Source organism: Rhinatrema bivittatum, chromosome 3 (assembly GCF_901001135.1).
Source record: "Rhinatrema bivittatum chromosome 3, aRhiBiv1.1, whole genome shotgun sequence".
NCBI classification, from domain to species: Eukaryota; Metazoa; Chordata; class Amphibia; order Gymnophiona; family Rhinatrematidae; genus Rhinatrema; species Rhinatrema bivittatum.
Window position 1 is genome coordinate 298482936 of NC_042617.1, and position 14026 is coordinate 298496961.

The 14026-nt window shown below is 45.0% G+C and overlaps 1 protein-coding gene across 1 annotated transcript in view; it reads left to right on the forward strand.

Annotated features, from left to right (window-relative positions):
- The first annotated feature begins 3283 nt into the window (after positions 1-3283).
- The window catches only part of RACGAP1 (Rac GTPase activating protein 1), a 186662-nt gene continuing 175919 nt past the window's right edge, over positions 3284-14026 (forward strand). The window contains exon 1 of the mRNA XM_029595020.1: positions 3284-3401. The gene's annotated coding sequence lies outside the window, so the exon portion shown is untranslated. The remainder of the gene's footprint in view (positions 3402-14026) is intronic.

Sequence of the window (14026 nt, forward strand, 5' to 3'; positions counted from 1 at the left end):
GTGACAACGCTATGGTACCTATCAAAATTTGACCCTGGAGGTAATTGCCTATACATAAATCCAGGCCTAGTCCCTGCTCTATGAACTTTACAATCTCTGATGTAGTGTTGCATATGCCTTGTAGCTCAATATAAATGTTTAGTTGTAGTGATTCAGAGGAAGGGAGAAGCATCCTATTGTGATTCTGAACTCTGCTGTCCCTAATGTAGTGAGGAGGGTGTGAGTTCCATCAGCAGACTGAATTTTTGAACAGCTTACTGTTGAAGAAGCTATAGAAGAGAAATGACTGCCATGGCAGCAACAGCAATGTGGTCCTTTCCTGCTAAAACCCGAGTAAAAACCAGTGGGAAGAAGCCACGTTGCTGGTTATGAGTTCAGCTCTTCTCCATTCCCAAGCTGAGGCACCCATAGAAACTACCGTATGCTTCACATTGCCTTTGTTGTAGCATAGAGATTTCAAGACTCCTGAAACAATGGTGCAACTCTGCAACAAAGATTTGAAGTTTTTTTCCCCCAGAAAGTGTTAACCACTTTTTCTCTCTGCTTAAGGTTCTGAGAAAACTGGCTACACTATGTACACAGGCAGGCCGATGTAATATCATGTGCGTAAAAAATGCGCATCCAAAGTGCATGCACATCCACCTTTCCTGGGTGCTCGATGCAATACGCAAATGAGCTGTTGCGCTGAAAAGGGCACGCAATGGATAATTTGTGCATCCTTAGGGCTCTGAATCGGGTGCCCAGGAGAAATGGTTGTGCATTCACAACAGCCTAACCAGAGCTCCCCCTACCATAGGGCTGTTCCCCATTGGTCCTTTTCACTGACAAGTGTCAGTGAAAGGACTGATGCCCTTTCAGGACAGCCTTCTGAAAGGAGATTGGTTCTTTCATTGACAGTGACTGGACCAATCGGCAGTAAGTGAAGCAGTGAATAAATTAAGTGCCCTGTGTGCTTAAGTTACCAAAATGGATGCTAAATTTATGAGGGTTGGTTTTATCCTGTAGCAGCTTATTTATTAGCACAATAAGCCTGCACAATATATACGACCTTGTGTGTCTATATTGTGCACCCTGAAAATTTTATTTTTTACATCAGGACTTTTTTTTGCATGGTGCTGCTTTCTGTGGTTCTTCCTACTTAACATAGCGACTGTTACGCTTGGGCTCCGGTCAGGAGTCGTGAACACCACCCAGCAGGGTGGCACCAGGTGGAGAGAGACAGGAAGCTAGAAACAGTGTCAGGTTCCAGGCTGGGTCAGGGCAGGCAGCGATTATCAGAGTCTGGGTTCAGGCTGGGTCAGGGCAGGCGGCAAGTAGCAGTGTCTAAGAACAGGCTGGGTCAGGGCAGGCGGCAAGTCAGTGTCTAAGTACAGGCTGGGTCAGGGCAGGCGGCAGTCAGCAGTGTCTGGGTCCAGGCTGGGTCAGGGCAGGCGGCAGTCAGCAGTGTCTGGGTCCAGGCTGGGTCAGGGCAGGCGGCAGTCAGCAGTGTCTGGGTCCAGGCTGGGTCAGGGCACAGTAAGCAGGGCAAGGCAGGTCAGAAGGCCCGTAGGCCACACACACACACACACACACACACACAGAAGGCCCGTAGGCCACACACCAATAGCGGAGCAAGGCAGGTCAGAAGGCCCGTAGGCCACACACCATAAGCGGAGCAAGACAGGTCAGAAGGCCCGTAGGCCACACACACACAGAAGGCCCGTAGGCCACACACCATAAGCGGAGCAAGACAGGTCAGAAGGCCCGTAGGCCACACACCATAAGCGGAGCAAGGCAGGTCAGAAGGCCCGTAGGCCACACACACACAGAAGGCCCGTAGGCCACACACCATAAGCGGAGCAAGACAGGTCAGAAGGCCCGTAGGCCACACACACACAGAAGGCCCGTAGGCCACACACCATAAGCGGAGCAAGGCAGGTCAGAAGGCCCGTAGGCCACACACACACAGAAGGCCCGTAGGCCACACACCATAAGCGGAGCAAGGCAGGTCAGAAGGCCCGTAGGCCACACACACACAGAAGGCCCGTAGACCAGGTATGGAAATCAAGGAAGAAGGCCCGTAGGCCACACACCATAAGCGGAGCAAGGCAGGTCAGAAGGCCCGTAGGCCACACACACCCAGGAGGCCCGTAGACCAGGTATGGAAATCAAGGAAGAAGGCCCAAAGGCCGCGCAAGGCAAGGAAAGGCCCGAAGGCCGCGCAAGGCAAGGAAAGGCCCGAAGGCCGCGCAAGGCAAGGAAAGGCCCGAAGGCCGCGCAAGGCAAGGAAAGGCCCGAAGGCCGCGCAAGGCAAGGAAAGGCCCGAAGGCCGCGCAAGGCAGGCTAGAGCAGGGAGCCCAGGTGAGCTCGATGCCGAAGCACAGAGGCAACTGTCAGGCAGGGTTATAAGGGCACACCCAGAGCATAGAGTGGACATAGGAGATGGGCTGAGCCTGTCAGGAGAGCCAGCACTAGAGGGACCCCTGGTGGTGAGGCGGTAGCACAGCAGCCACAGCCGTAACAGCGACAATACTAGGTAGGAGGAACCACAGAAAAGCAGTTTTTTTGTTTTAAGTTGAGCTCTTGACACGCAGGCAGACATAAAATTTGGCAGGTCAAAAAGTGCGCCTTGGGTGCACGGGGATTTTTTGCATCCCAGGATAATAGCTAATAGCCTCATCTACATGGAATTTGCATGTGATGAGCACTATTCGCTAAGTGCGAGTTTGGATGCGCTGATCCCCTTATTGCATCAGGGGTTAGGGATGCATGTCCAAAATACATGTCCAAGTGCTTATTAACCTGCATGTTAGAGTCAGCGCACGATACTGCATCGGCCTGAGGGAATGCACACAAAGGGCTTCAGAGGGAATTTTTTTAGGTCATAAAGAAATATCATTGGAGCAGAGACTTAAAAGGCTCTTATCTCGAGTGCCAAACCTTCACAACAAAATCCTCCCTCCTAACAGCTCTTCATGAAGGAAATCGGGATGGAATCCAAAGTCCTAAATGTCAATAAAAGCAAATGTTGGGTGCTTGCACAACATAAGACAGTAATAATGTGATGGAAACATACCAGCCCGGAGCGTGTCGAGAAGCACTGCCCCCTCTGAAAGCACACCTATATCCACAGCTAGACTTTACCCCTACACACGCCACTTGCATGCATTCTAGATGAGGCGGGCGAAGAAACCGCGCAGCAGTACAACCACTACTTGCTTCGCTCCCACGTGGTCTCTAACCAGCTCCGCCGGCCCTCTCTAGCGTTAGAATCGCCATGGCTACCTACGTCCCGCCCCTTACCCCGGAAGTGACCGATGATTGGGCAGCTGAAAGAATTCAAACGAAAGCGCGCCAGTACGCACGGCGGTTGCTTTTGTCCTGTCAATCGGGCTGGGAAGGGTGGCGGCGAGAGCTGATCGGTGAGTGGAAACCGTAACAATCGATAATAATGTTTACTTGGTACTGATTCCCGCAGAAAAGCGGTGGCTGGGGACGTGTCTGTTAAAATTGAGTTGTCTGGATAGCGTGAATAGCAGGGATCTGGTGGTCGGGGGTGGTCCAATGGTCGTTTATCTTTTCTCGGGCTGGCTGCTTAGTTTATCTAGCGGCTGAATGTTTTCGTCCTATTCCTGTGCTCAGTCCGATGGCGGGGTTTTAATTATTTTTCTACACGCATAATATCTATTGGCTTTGCTCAACGTTGCACTTGACGCTAAATCCCCTTTAAAGTGTTTGGTGGTCTTGCCTGGTTTCAGATCGCTTCCTGTGCACCCCGGGAGAGGAGTTTCCTTGGGTTCAAGTTCAATGCGGAAGTGTTTAAGTGAGCTGCTTAGCTTGAGATAAGTTGATGAAGGGAACAGTTCCTCTCTAAAGTTAAGGGTCCAGATATTTAGTTTAATGAAAAATGTATCAGTTGCAACTTATTTAACTTTTTTTTTTTTTTTTTTCTAAATAAGTTAGGAATTTTGGGGAAAATTGCAGAGCTGTTCCATTTAAGAAGTCCAGTACACCGTGCTAGAAAGGAGTGAGACTTCGTGTTCTATTATCCCTCTCTTTTTTTGGGGGGGGGGGTACAAGCCTGTAACTGATATTGTAATGCTGATCTGGGGTCGGTTATGTTGATTATGCTGCTGTAAAGAGAACTGGAAAATGGTACAACAAAAGTCTGAAACTACTCTGTACAATTATGGTCGCCGATGGAGAAGGTACAGAGAAGGGCTACCAAAATGATAAGGGGAATGGAACAGCTCCCCTATGAGGAAAGACTAAAGAGGTTAGGACTTTTCAGCTTGGAGAAGAGACGGCTGAGGGGGGATATGATAGAGGTGTTTAAAATCATGAGAGGTCTGGAACGGGTAGATGTGAATAGGTTATTTACTCTTTCGGATAGTAGAAAGACTAGGGGGCACTCCATGAAGTTAGCATGGGGCACATTTAAAACCAATCTGAGAGAGTTCTTTTTCACTCAACGCACAATTAAACTCTGGAATTTGTTGCCAGAGGATATGGTTAGTGCAGTTAGTATAGCTGTGTTTAAAAAAGGATTGGATAAGTTCTTGGATGAGAAGTCCATTACCTGCTATTAATTGAGTTGACTTAGAGAATAGCCACTGCCATTAGCAATGGTAACATGGAATAGACTTAGTTTTTGGGTACTTGCCAGGTTCTTATGGCCTGGATTGGCCACTGTTGGAAACAGGATGCTGGGCTTGATGGACCCTTGGTCTGACCCAGTGTGGTATGTTCTAGTGTTTCAGAGGGATAGCCGTGTTAGTCTGGTGTAGTAAAAATGGCAAGAGGCGAATGGCATGTTATACATAGGGACCCTTATCATTTTCAGTTATGTTACCAGGGAATTTCAGTGTTAGAACAAAATATGTAGTGGAAAAATAGTTTGGTATAACACAGAAAACAGAAATGATGGCAGAAAAGGACCAAATGGTTCTTCCAGTCTGCCCAGCAAGTTTGATAGTATCTGCGGTCCTGTGCAGATCACCTCCATGCTTACTTTTACAGACTTTAAAAGTCTGGGCCCTGGTTGGTTGCTGCCTGAATCTAATACCCTTTTACCCCCTGCTGTTGAGGCAGAGAACAAAATCGAAGTTACAGTATGAAGGCTTATTGGTTAAGGATAGTAACTGCAGCACCAGCAAGTTACCCCAATGCGCACTCTTCCTCATTTCCATCCTCTAGCCTATTGAGATCCACGGTGTTTATCCCATGCCCCTTTGAATTTTCATTGTTTTTGTCGTCTTCTACCTTCTCTGGAAGGGCATTCCAGGCATCCACCACTCTCTCCATGAAGAAATATTTCCTGATGTTTCTCAGTATAAACACACCTGGAGAAAAATTTCTCTTTTGTTCTAACATTGAATCTCCCAGACAAAATAAACTGAAAATGAAGGGCCCCCCCCCCCCCCCCCCCTTATAGATTAACCAATTTATTCAGGCCTGAGCTTTCCAGGACAGAGTCCATGTCAACCGAATTGGTTAGTCTATAAGGCTCCAGCCACCTCTTGTCATTTTAATGACAATATTCACTTTAGTGTTGTCTTTCAATTTAAAACTGAACTGGGATGTACGGAGAAGGTTTGGCATTCTATGATATAGATATTCATTCCCAGGCTTGGTTTCTAGAGTAAGTAGGATTAGTTATCAATTTGAATTGTTCTGATAGGTGGGCTAATACGTAAAGTATTTATTATTGGATTTTTTTTCCTTAAACTAAGGACAGATGCTATTGCTGTGCAAAATCTAAAACTGTCAATTATGGAGATGAATACAACTGTTAGCTTGTCTCTGTTGAAGCTCCTGTAGATAGATTATGTATCCTTGGGGACCTTCGTTATCAATTTTTATTTTATTTGTCAGGGACTCTAAATGTTATAACAAAATGTCAGTGGAAAAAAATGACTTTGATCTAATACATGCAAGAAAAATCAGTGGAAAAGTAATTTTTCTACTGATTTCATTTTTGTTCTAACATGAAAATTCCCAGGCAAAATAAAATAGAAACTGAAAATGAAGGTCCCAATGTATCCCCATTTCAAATGTTTATATTAGTACTTGGTTTAGTTCTTGTCATTTTGTTGGTTCCTAAATGGTACAAAATGTGTGGATTGAGAATTACTATTGGCTTGTTAAACTCCATGAATATTTTTAATCGCATTTTAGTGTTATGTGGGTTTTTTATTTTTGCAATTCTGCCACCAACTGAATAGGAACACCAAAAAGGGAGGAGGGAATATGCAGAACAGAGACAAAAAACAAAATCAGATGTCTTGAGTTGTGATTTACCTAAAATAGTGGATGAAAATCAAGTTTTGGTTTACCAAAATCATCTTTGAGGCCCTTGCAGCTTCTTCAGAATGCTGCTGCCAGATTTCTAACAGGTAAAAGCAAATATGATCACATTACCCCTGTCCTCAACCAATTACAATGGCTCCCAATAGAAAAAAGAATTGAATACAAAGTTCTTTCATTGATCCACAATGCAATCTACAAAACCGACTACACTGCCTTTGACATTTTACACATACTTCGCCCTCAACGCACAACAAGAACTTCTAGTAAACTTCAACTTGTGATTCCCTCACTCCCAAATGCCAAATTATCCTCCACCAGAAACAGAGCCTTCTCCATCATCAAACCAAAACTATGGAATTCACTACCCCACTTCCTCACTGCGCAAGAAAACTTAAAATCCTTCAAAAAAGACCTAAAGTCTTGGCTTCTCAACCATACTCTTAAGGACAACTCTCAATGACTTTATACTATAATCCCATTATCCGCCAACTCTAAATATTCCATTTGGACAATCTCTACTGATTCAAGCCACTGATGCCTCCTTTTTGAAGAACTCAGTTATCTCTGCCTATCTATTCAGTGTATCTACCCTGTTTACACTATGTTTTTTGTTCATACCTCTTCTTTTTGGTTCCATTTCCCACTATTGTTAAATTTAAAGTTTAAAATCTTTCAATGTAACAAGTTGTTCTGTATGTAAACCGGAGTGAAGGCAACTATGCTATACCTCGGTATATAAAAAAATGCCAAATAAATAAATAGATGGTTCAAGGTTTTAGTTTGTCCTTTTATTTTTTTTATATAAAAGAGAAATTGGATCCTGATCCAAAGGCCTTTTCCCAGGTGATAACCAGATAGGGAAATGGTATTTCAGGTCATGATCCAAAACATTCTTTCTAAGTTGAGAACTCTGTTTGGTAATATTAACTAGGGGCATCATTTTCCATAACAACAAAGGCCTACATCAATATTAAGGTTCTAATTTGATGATTAGATAATGGTACTACGAATACTAGTAATTTGTATTGTGTTTAAAACAAACCCAAAACTGGTGCAGTGGAGGTTGTGATACCTTTTAATAGGCCAAGATGAAAATGTATTCAGATACAGTACATGATTTTGAGACCATGGGTCCTTTTCATATTCTGAGAGAGAATAATTATTGGATAATATCACTCTACAACAGGGCTTCCCAAATTTTTATCTTGTGATCCCAGATGGGAACTTGAAAATTCATATGACCCCAGAGGCATACCTGGGAACTCTTGATTTTCCTGTCACCCTGAGATTGTTGAGGTGGTGGGGGGGGGGGAGGCGATAGCATGCGCACAAACTTTCTCTCACACATTAGCACACTTGCATGTATGCTTATTCTCACACACTCATTCATTTCTCTCCCTTGTCTGCATACATATGCACACTCATGTCTGTCCTTGTTCCACCACATACATGCACTCGGATATACATACACTCACTCATTTCTCTTCTTCCACACACACAAACTCACTTCTCTTCCTCTTCCATATATATACATGCACACTCCTCTCCCTTTTCCACATATGCCAGTAAATGAATACACACTCAGTTCTCTCCTTCTTACACACACACACACACACATATGCACTCTCATTCTCTCTTCTCACCTCGATTCTTATTAGCCACAGGAGCCTCCTCTTTTCCCAGGCCCGCAGGACATGTGCTTCACTTCCTCCTCCTGCAGTTTCGGACTGCTCTGCCCTTGTTTTATTTTCAGCGCACAGCCCGACGTTGTTGCTCCTGCATCTGCAGTTTCTTGTTTCCTGCGGGGAGGCAACGCTCCTGCGCATTTCGCTTTTCGTGTCATTTTCCTGAGGTACAGGTGCTGACGCTCCTCCTTCCTTGAGCCTGCGCTGCTCCAGACCCTTTTTCTTCCGGCCTTCTGCATCAGGGCACCTGGAGTTATCCGGTGTTGGTCCGGAGATCCGGCAATTCAATCAGAATTCGAGTCTCCAGGCCAAATCCAGAGTTCCAAAGTATGCCCAGAGGATGACCAAAACAAATTGGCAGTGATGCAGTTCCCCTCCATCAATCACTCCTCCTCACCCTTCCTGTACTCCATCTAATGCCCTCTCTTAACCTCCTCCCCCTCAATCTCTGTATCTCACTCCCCAGCCCACCCCTTCTCTCACCTCCTCCAGTCCTTTTCACATCTCCCAGTTGATTCTGTCATCCGCTTCATCTCCTTCCTCCAACCCTTTTTTCACATCTCCATTCTTTTTCCATCCCTCAGTTGATCTTCTGTCATTCCTTTTCTCTCCAGAAGTAATCCCTCCCTACCTTATCCCACATAAACCCTTTTGCCTCTCCTCCCTTTCTTCAAATAGCCCCTCTTCCAAACATCTCACTGGCCAGAGTCAATGGGCTCTGGGCAAATGGGCTTTGGGCAAAAGGTGGATGATATCAGTGGGAAGAGAGCAGGCTGATGCAGGGGCAACATTTTTCTCTTGGTTAGGTTCAGTGGTTGGTGAGGGGAGGGCGGCAGTGAAAATCTCCACTGGCCATACACACAGCCCTCGCCTTCTTTCATGGCTGGTCCCGAGCTGCTGCCGCATGCAGATCACATCAGGCCCTGCAGCAGCTCTGATCCCTCCTTGCACAGGGCTTCCTGCAACTACGGAAACTCATGCAAGGGCTGTGCCACGGCACAGCCTATGAGTGTGCGCTTATTTACAGGCTCCATGCTGACTTCCACTACTAATGCTGCTACTGCTGGCACCTAAAGAGTGCTGTCACTTGAGGCATTTGTGACCCCAACTGAAGGATGTTTGACCCATTTGAGGTCCCGACCCACAGTTTGGTAAGCTCTGCTCTACAAACACAGATGGTCTTAAAAAAATTTATTTTTGCCACACTGATGGATTCACATCCATTTGGCCTTGTATCAAATTCAATATGATCTTCTGAATGAATCTTACTCGGTTTACTTTCGATTTTTTTCTTCTCAACATTGATTAAAATTCAACCTATTAACTTTATGAAGAGTAAGATTGAAAATTTTAAGCTGTTTTAAATAAGCCATGTGATAGGGTTGAAAACTCGATGGAATTTCTCAATCTGTTTTTTTTTTCTTGGATTTTATAAAAGATTTCTACAAGTGCATAAGAACATAAGTCTTGGTGAAGGCTTCTAATGCATGTACAGCCATTGAAACATGGAAGAGCTTTTTGTTTTGCCTGGTATTCTCTACTTGAATTATCACTGAGCAGCTGTTTTTCTTGAATATTTAATTTTACTTATGTAATGGTCTCCAGCAGGGCTGGCACATCCATTAGCTGAACTTTGACGGTTGCCTAGGGCGCCGAGCCGAAGGGGGGCGCCAAAAAGCAGCCACGTGGTGTGCCCTGAGAGGGGCCTATCCCACTCATTTCAAAGAGAAATAGACTGTGTGCCCTGAGAAGCACACAGTCGGCACTGAAACAGGTGTGTGTGTGGGGGGGGGTGGGGAGAGGGGGGGTAGCGCAAGGGTCACCTAATACCCTTGCACCGGCCCTGGTCTCCAGAGTACTAGTAAAATATCCTTTTAGGTCAGAGGTAGGCAACTCTGTTCCTGGAATACCACCAACAGGTCTGCTTTTCAGGATATCCACAATGAACATGCATGAGGTATGTTTGTATGCACTTGCCTCCAGTGTATATAAATATCTTCCCTGTACATTCATTGTGGAAAAACAGACCTGTTGGTGGTATTCCAGGACCAGAGTTGCTAATCCCTGCTTAGTTGATTCAGTTGGTAGGGTAGAGCTTGGAGGCTTTGTGATTTAGTTTGTTTTACATCATCTGTGGTGCCACACCATCTTTGGGGGAGGGGGATAAGGAGCAGCTGCTGTCCCCATGCCTAAGAGCATCCAGGAATTTAAATCTGTTGCTGAGTACGCCTTTTTTGTGTTTTTGTTGGAGGAGGTTTAGTTTTATTTAAGGCTGCTCATCGTGTTACATTTTGGGTGCAGCTGTGCTGATATGTAAATATTGCTCTGTTCTTTTCTCTCCCCCCTTCCAGTTCCAAGTTAATTTTTCCCTGTTTTATTGTAACTTTCTCACATCCTTTTTCTGATTCCCTGTATTTAAAGTTCAAGGTTTTTATTGAGAATATTGTTTACTACGCTACGTTATGCTTTTCACACTTTGTTAATTGTAAACCGGGTTGATGTGATGCCTGTCATGAAACTCGGTATAACAAAAACAATAAATAAATAAATAAATAAATGTTTCATACAGACCTCATAGTGATGTTTAGTGTCACCATATCCTGAACGGAGTGCAAGGATTCTTACGCAGAGGTGCATAGTCCCCTGGGAGTACTTGGAAGCCTGTTGGGTGGTACACATCAACCACCACCGTAGGGGAGAGGAATCCAAACTTCAGAGTTACCATTCATCCCTGAGGCACAAAGCGGGTACCCTAAGTGGAAGATTTGGATTTCCCGTCACCTGCCGTGTTCTGGCCTGAAGTAAAATGGAGATGTGCGGTATCGCTGCTGCTGCTGCTGCTCGGGAGAGAGGAGCCTGACGTGTTCCTCACTAGCACAAGAGAAGCATGACAGGCAGCTGGCTGCGGAACTAAAGCAGAGACAGCAGGCGCTGTAGGGGACAGTGAAAGCATTGTGCTTTCTCTTTCCAGAGCTTATTCCTAGCTCCCTACGGCCAGAGTTCCCGGAATGGAAATAAAGTTTACACAAGGGCAGGAAGAAAAAGTTGCTGTGGAGACAGAAAGCATAGCTTTCCCTGGCCCTCTCAGTACCTGCTGTCTCTGCTTTAGTCCTGTGGCTGGTGGTTCCTGTGCTTGCAGTTGCTCTATTGCTGCTCTCCAGTTGCCACAGAAGAAGGGCTGAGACTAGGAAGATGGGGCTTGGAGAGCAGACAGGGGGGAGAGGGGATGTGTAAGGCTGGTTTGTTGCAGAGTGGTAGGAGATTGAGACATGGAAGGCTGGGACAAAGTAGGGAGAGAGAATCAGAGGAGGATTGAGGATTAGGAGGTATGGGTGGTAGGGTAAGCCAGAGATGGGGCGATCAGAGGGCTGGGAAGTGAGGGGAGAGGTTTGGGGAGAGGGAGGGCTGAGAGCCACCAAATAAAAGGAGGAGTTGGGGGAAGACAGGGAAGTGAGTGGGAAATGAGATGAATGAGAATTGGGAAGAGACAAGGTGAATCAAAAATATAGTTGAAAGAGAAATGAGATTAAAAGAAGGATCTGAAGTCAGAGGGATGAAAGAAGCATAGAAGGAAAGAAAATGGAAAATCAGGAAACAAAGGTAGAAGAGACCAAGGGGACAGAACAATTAAGGTAGAGAAAATAACACAAGTTTAGAATTTGCTATAAATTGTAACCTGTGTAGGGAGGTTCATGAGACCACTTTGAGGGGTACAGTGATCATGCAAGGTTGAGAACCTTAGCTCTTTTGGCTAAAGAGCTGTGGATTGATTCAGGACAAGTCATGGAATGGGAGTCCAAACCTGCTCTGCCACTCACTCTCCTTCTTGGGCAAGTCTTACCTCCTCCTAAGTCTGGGACCCAGCTGAAAACCAGGCATTTGTCTTCTGGCTTTCCTTTCCAGTGTAGAATAGGTGTGGCCACAATAACATTTGCCCCTCTTATTTTGAAAGTGAGAATGAGGTTAAGAGGAGGTGAGGAGGTTTAGGAGTAGGACCGAATGAGAGCCCCAAGAAAAAACATGCTTGTGTTTAGAGGAATCGAGCAGTGACTCTGCTTTTAAGCTATACTATCATGTCAGCTGTGGTGCTGATTGAAATTTCCTGCAGGCTTTCATGATTTCTCTAAGTGTCACATTAAAAAAATAAATGGGTTGGCTCTATCCAAAAAAGATTAACAATGATCATGGTTTTCTACTTGCAGCTGTAAAGCTTTTATTACCTCTTTAAATGAAGCCCCATCCTGGAGTACTTTGAAAATAAACACAGTACATAACGCTTCTGTGTGTGGCTTTTTTTTTTTCTTTTCTGAATCTAATAGCTTTGACTGTCAGTGACTTGATCTACCTGGCTGATCTTTGGCAATGTAAATAAAGCCTCAGGTGCTACACAGCAAATTGTGTTTAAATAGTAATTACAGTGCATGTATATTGAAATTAAACAACGCAAACGCTGTAGAAATATTTACTTTGTCTTTGTTGTAAACACATTCTAGCAAATCTATGCACAAGGATAAGCTGGATTGCTCCAATATTTGTAATCCAATATAAAAAAAAATATTGCTATTAATTGGGTTGTTGCCCACATTTTGTTAAACTTAATTTAATGACTGTCTGTGCATAACAGTCCTTAGCTTATGCAGTTCCTAGTTATTGTGACAACTGCCAGTTTTTTATTGTGCAGAGATTCTGTAATGTGAGCTTTCATGAGTCAAGAGTGATTAATGTGGGGGAGTGTGGGTGCCTGTATTTGTGTATATACACACATGAAAATAATTTTTTGCAATATTTATATCCTTTGAATCTAGTTAAATTATAATATTTAACCCTGAACAAGCAATGGAGCAGGAGACAAGAGGGCACAGAGCCAGAACCTGAGCCTGCCAGTGAGGTGGCACTGGCAGCTGTAAGGGTGTGAAGCAGCAGCTATCGGAGCTTGTCTGACTTGGCTGTGTTGGTGCCATGATGATGGCAGTGGCAGTCCTGCCACAGGTCTGTAGCCAGGGAGCACTGAAGCTAGCAGGTCTTCTTAAACCCCACTTGTCCTTGCAGCAGGTAGAAACAGCCTCTATCACATACACACATTGGGGATGTGAGGCAGTGGTATAACAAGCTGGGCGAGGGGGCACCGTCGGACTGGCTCCTGAGTTAATTCAGGGAGTCGGGGCTGGTGGAAGGACTTGGTGCTTCCAGTGGCCTTGTTTAGCATCTTCCTAAACTGCAGATCAACGATGGGCTCCTAAGGTGGCAGCACTGTGGAGATTGTGCTTACTACATCCCACCTGTGTGGACCTGAATGAGGACACTCATGGACCTGCATGGCAGGAAAGGTTCATCGGCCAGGGCTCATGACCAGAAGAAAAGCAAGAGTAGTGCTGGCCCTGTTGGAAGGAGGCAAATGTGTGTATACAAAAGAGAGAGGAGAAAGTTTGTCCTACCATACCTGTTACTAATCTGCGATTGAAAATCTGAAGTTCCCAGGTATGAAGAGCAGGGGCTTTTTATCCTTAGAATGCCCAATAATTAAAACTGTGGGTGTTTTTTTTTTAATTTATTTTTTATCTATTTATATTTGTTTTTGAGGAATGGTAGTGTGTGTGGTGTTGGTCTTGCCTCTTCACAGGCTGAACAATAAGTCCAAGTACTTTCACTCAGCAGCTCCTCGCTACCTCTGTTTCTCTCTACATTAACTCCTCGTGCATGCCACTTATCAGAGAAGTCACTCTATTTATGGCCTTCCCAACTCCATGCTTTCCACCTGGCTGCACCATGTGCTTGAAATAAGACTTTCCCGTCGATAGCAGGGCTGAATTAGCCATGTTGACTGGGAGCGTGTCTCGACCAGTCAGGCGGAGTTTTCTCAGTTAATACAGAGTTTTGAATTCTGTACAGCTGCACGGTGAGCTTCCCACATGATTGCCTTGTTACCTCAGTCTCTTTTCCTTGAGCAGGACTGCACGTGGGGATTCTCTCCTCGTCTCTGAAGAGGTTTGTTTGTTTTTTTTTTGGTTTTTTTTTTTATTTTTCTCCATTTTTTCCTTGGCAGTGATGGTTCC